The sequence below is a fragment of the Lactuca virosa genome, chromosome 9, assembly GCF_052849685.1.
Source record: "Lactuca virosa cultivar CGN04683 chromosome 9, Lactuca_virosa_CGN04683_v6, whole genome shotgun sequence".
NCBI lineage: Eukaryota > Viridiplantae > Streptophyta > Magnoliopsida > Asterales > Asteraceae > Lactuca > Lactuca virosa.
Window position 1 is genome coordinate 189,080,506 of NC_136434.1, and position 6,000 is coordinate 189,086,505.

The following is a 6,000-nucleotide window of genomic DNA, read 5'->3' on the forward strand; positions in this document are numbered from 1 at the left end:
AGTCTAGTATGTGTAGTGCCTATATGTGCAACTAAGTTTAGTCAAATCTAAAACCGACTCGAATTTTGACGACTGTCACAGTCTCCCCCGGTTGAAAGAATTTCGTCCCGAAATTAAATTCGTGACGTATTCTATTAGAACTCAGCCGAATACAATTGTATCGTTCGGGAGGTGGTGACTTGAAGTGTTCTTTGATTAATTTGGGTTTATTTCCTCAAAGGAAGAGCCCAATTCTTTAGCTATAGTCAAGTTAGTGTTTCCTTAATTCGAGTTGTTTCGTCTAGATTATGGAAAATTTGGGTCGTGGAATCATGATCCAACCATAGCGACCTATTCGAAAAAGATCATCTAGTTAGATATTATCTGAATTAAGAGAGCGGTAGAAGTTTTGCTGAAGCACCAACTGCACTGAGCGTTAAATCCGCATTGATGCTTAAGTCGCATTCTAAATTAGCACTAAGTGTAAATTCGCCGCCTAGTAAAGAAGAGATTAGGAACAATTTGTTCACTTCCGGGTTAGCTATTACCTCTGGAAAAGATATATTTCGAAATAAGAAGGGGTATCACGAATGAAAGGGAAGCGATCGAGGGTAAGTTCCTAAAAATACGTACTAAGGGTAGGCAACGAAGTTTTGGTACATCTCAAATGTAAAGGCTATTTAAGTGTCGTCCACAAAATAAATTACGAAATGATTGAGGATCTCCGAGGCTATAATTACTACTACGGTTACTCTTACAATAATAGAACTATATTCGAAGAGTATATATAATTAGAGAGTCATTGTTTCTAATGAAGGCGGTGAAAGTTTATGATAAATTAAATCATATTGTGTAGATAGCATTTTAAGTGCTTAGAAGTGATAAAAATCTCACTGTTATCAAAATGTGTAATAATTCCAAGATAATGAAGATACATGTGTGGCGGTCCAACAAAGTAGTGAAATAATATAAAGATTAATTAAGGTTAAAGGTTTAAGACGTCATTAAAGGAATTTGTATAGAAATATTTGTATTAAACTTTTGAGAAATTGTCCAATTGTCAAAGTCAGGACAAATTCAAGTTTACGAGGAGTCAGAATACTTATGAAAACAAGTTTGAGAGTTTAGGAACTCACTGAAAATTGCAAAGTAAAATACTATTTTAAGAAAGGTGTAAAAATATCGATCATTGAAAATAGTGCATTCATAGTCTAGTGTTTCTATAAAAACAATCATTTAGAGAATAGATAATCGTAAAATACAAAACTTTTGATGTATTTAAAGAAAAGAAGAACATAAGGAAACATATCCTTCACATATAATTTTCAAATATAGAAAAATGATAAGCATAAGAGTATTCATCTTGTGTATTAATTATAAGGAAAAATACAATGAAAATTGCATTTTATATCAAGTTTCTGAACTTAGAACGAAAGAGCAAATGTAAATAAAGATCACTTGTTTATAGTAGATTTCAAAATAAAAACAAGATATATATGATAAAAGGCGTAATTGAATATATCCCAGTTGACTAAATCAAAGGTATGCCTCATGACTATACACGTATTAATCGCTCAAAACGAAAGGGTAGACTTCTAGTCTTTATGTATACGAACATGATACCAGGAGAAGCAAAATAGACAGAAACAAAGTTAGACGATGTATTATGTTAATATTATGGCGTGCGAGATCTAAAATCAGAATGAGAGCGAGAAATCAAGTTCGGGGGGAAAGAAAAAGGAAGATAGCGGCGGTAATGATTGCTATTGTTAAAATTATAAGAACAATACCTATAGGTAGATTTAAAACCAAGTTGAGATATATTTCAAACTTCAATATTTGATGTATATTGATGATTAAATAGACATGTGGGAGTTCTAAAGTGTTTGCTAAGGATTGCTAAAAATTCATAAGTTACATATTATGTTAAACTGCATTTGTGAAAAAGAAGAAGCCCTACAAATGGCAATTGAAAATTTGACAATTTTGACGTTTTTTGACTGGGGTCCAACAATGGTTAAAACGGATAAGGTAAATACTTAACATATTTAAAAGAATAATTACTTTTTTTATTTGAAAGTGCCTCACTGGAAATTTAAAAGTGAACACTAAGTTTTCAATTCTTTAAATTTTAGAAACTTTACAAATTATAAAACTAATTTGAAAAAAAATAAAAAAAATGAGGTATGTTGGAAATGTAGGAATTAGAGATTTCTTATAAACATGTTTAAATTAGAAAGTTGTAAAAATACCTTGTTGGGTTTCAAGAAAACACATTTAAGTAAAGTACAATGCCTAAATGAGAAGGTAGTCAAAAGTCTTAAAACAAAAGTGGTTTGAAAATCCGATGAAGCTTTTACACATAATATGAACTTTAACGTCATATGTTTAAGTTTTATAGCATAAAGTTTAAACACTTTTATAAAAGAAAATGTTTCTAAGTTTTTCGAAAACGTGCCAAAATGGTAAGCAAGGTTTAAAATGGTGTATATGCCCTTAAAAGCACATCTATCCATTGAAATGGATTGAAATGAAATTGAAATAGCAATGTTAAAACAAATATTGGTTAAATTGAGTTTTGAAAAAAAGTGTTAAATTAAAGCAAGTTGTCAAAAGTTTTTTTTTTAGCGAGAATATGGCTTACATTGTTAGGAAATGTCTACTAAGTTGAATGAAGTGGTTATAAAATATTTTGACAATGATAAATAAAACCGATGAAGCGAAATAATTTTTCGATGGAAGATTAAGAAGTAAGGAATAAGTATGTTAGTGTAGCTGATCGTACCTAAATACTAAGGCGAGTACAAGGCGAGTATAAGACGAGTACCGATGTCTTTTTCCCAAAGATAAAGGACAAGAAAAATTGTTTGAAAAACGTTTTATGGTGTCAATGTAGTTTACGACCTTTTATAGAGGTCAAAGGGACATCTTATGTTAAGTTTTAAACTCAAGGTGGAAACAACCTAGAGCTAAGTAGTAACGTAGTAATAAGGTCTCACGTATGGGTTAAACCTCTGTATCTCCTCGTGAGTTGAATCCGGAATGCCCGCCAATGGTATCCAAGTGATTATTTAGTGGAGACTCATCTACCTCCTTACGTGATGCTCCAATTCTCATCCGTGTCGATATCAAAACGCTTTTTCATAGTTGTAACTCTAGTACGAAGACGATGAAGATGTATTGAGGAATAATTCGTATAGGTTTCGACTTATGATTATTACTAGTGTATATCTAGCTACTAACCTTACATCTAAAGTCAATAGCTACCAAGGAATACTCATTCTCAGTACTAAGTGCATTGCTCCTAGAGTGGCTAGTGATATAACTTAAGTGGTTAACCTAGCACTTGATAAGGGACAATAATATTTCTAAATAAAGGCATTATTATAAAAGTGCACTTAGTTTCTAAGTGTATCTAGATGAATGCCTATAATATGCAATACCCGTACGCACACCGAAAAACTTTGTTTTTCAAAAGTTTAAGTTGAAAATCGTTTTGAACATAATTCTACTATAACCGTTTCCAGCCTCACATTAACTTTCCTTAATTAAGCATAGTTGGCCAGACTATACTTAATTAAAGTCCAATAATGCGTACTCGAATTAGTTATACCAGTAGTATGTTCTATATTTTAAAAACGTTTAGAAAATTTTTGGCTATAGTTGTGGTTTTCCAAAGGAAAACCGGTATTCTCTATAACCTTCGGCTCTGATACCATTTTCTGTCACACCCCGCTAAAGCGGAAACACAGGGCGTGGCAGTACAAAGGGTTTCATCGCAAAAGTTAAAAGACAACACCAACCACAGTATTAAAAATCATTACAAATTCACAATGGGTTTGAACAACTTTTAAAAGAAATTACAATGTAAATTGAAATACAACACATGCGAATGCTCCTAAAAGTGAAGTGTCCCTAAGTGCCACTTACTCGATGATTCCTGAAAAAGCATGTAAAACGAGCGTCAACTATAAAAATAGTTGGTGAGTACTCACAGATAAACAAAATAATACTGGTTCCATGAATTGAAATCAAAGTTTTGATAAAAGTTTCCAATAATAAAAGTATATTGTTAAAATGAGTAAATAAGTTTGTAAAAACAAAGTTCTTTGTCATCATGAGAGATAAGGTATGTTGCCCAAATAAGATGCAACATTCATATTCTCATGGAAGATAAAGTTCGTTACTCAAACGAGTAAACAAGTTTCATTGCAAAAATGAACAATCAATTTCGTTGCTACAAGGAGCAAACAATTTCATTGCTAAAACATGTATATAAGTTTTCAGTAATAACAGTTCGTTGTTGTAATGAGAAACAAAGTTCATTGCTATAATTAATAAACAAGTTTATTGCTATAATAAGTAACGAGTTTGTATGTGTATGAGCAAACAATGAGTCTCAACCAAACCTATGACTGAAGCCCTATCAAGATCTATGCTTATCGTTTCATAGATTAATATGGTATCATGCACTCCAGCAATAGGGCGAGTGAGGAGTTGTCAATTCCTAATAGCGCTATCCATAATGACCATTGGCTCAAAGAGTTAATGGTTAGAGATAAGGGAAGGGCCTTAATACGATAAGTTTTCATGTTCTGTGTTGCATAGACATACATAGAGAGATATAGCAATAAAATAGCAATCATGTTTGATACAAATCAATTTAAATACAACATTCAAATAATAGTTTTTCGGGACATGCTTTTCCACCCCAAAACATAAAAACTGAAAATAGGGGAGTGTGTGAATACTCACAATGCATTGAGATGATGCAAATGGTGCCTTGATCTACGCTCCACTCGTACCACTATCGTTTTTTTCCTACAACGACGTTACACACTAATGAGTCCCTAATTGAAATCTAATACTAGTATACTTACTACTACAATAGAATTATGCCAATAATGTGTCAAAGTTTAATATTGATAGGTTACAAACATTTTTCTGTGAAAATTAAATTTCAAAGAATCAATTGTTATATAACAATTTAAGTGGAAAATTCTCATTATCGAAATGTTAATATTTAACATTTTAAGAGGTATTCCAATGATTAAATATTCAAAAACTAAATCAATTTAGTTCTAAAATTTCCCAAACTTTGCATTTCAGTTTTAATTGAAGTCAAAGACCTTAAGATAAATTTTCTTGAATTTTTGATTTGTCTAACTATTTTTTACCATTTAATTCCTTGAATAATCATACAATCATGGAAAAATAGTAAAAAGTTAATAAAAATTACCAAACTTCAGATTTTGGTTCTAACTACATTTAAAGACTTCCAGATAAATTTTCATGGTTTATAGATATGTATAACCAATTTTCTTATAATTAATTCTCTAAATAGATAAAAATTCATGAAAAATAGAAATCAGTTAAGAAAATTCCCCAAACTTCTTATATTAATGCCATTACACATACTTAAGCTGGGAAAAATATAAAAATGGATTTATAAACTGTTTAACCCAATTTTTATGATTTTTGTGCATTTATTCTAATAAAAATGGAGATAAATAGAAAACAGTTTCCAAAATTGTCCAAAATTTTTGTAACACTGTTATTACATATATAGAAGCTGTGAAAAATATAAAAGATATTTTTCAATTAGTGTTGCTATTTTTCCTTGTTTAATCCTCTTAAATAATCATTAATTGAATAATAATTATTAAACAGTTAAAGTAAATTACCAAAAATTTTGTACACTTCATTTACAGAGTAAATAATCTGAGAAAAATACCAAATGTGGTTTTTATATATTGAAATCCGATTTTGTGTATTTAAGTGTATTTAATCTTAGAAAATAGGAGAAAAATAGTATACAGAAGAGAAAAATCATCAACATTTTTATGTAGCCTCCTAATGTACTACAAGATGTTCTGGTAAAATTTCATGAATTGTGGATGAGCATAACTATTTGTTCTATTTTTAGGCCATTATAAATACAAAAATCAGGGAAAAATAGGAATGCATTATGAAAAATTCTGAAAATATGTTTCTGAGTCTTATACCTCCGGTAGCAACTGC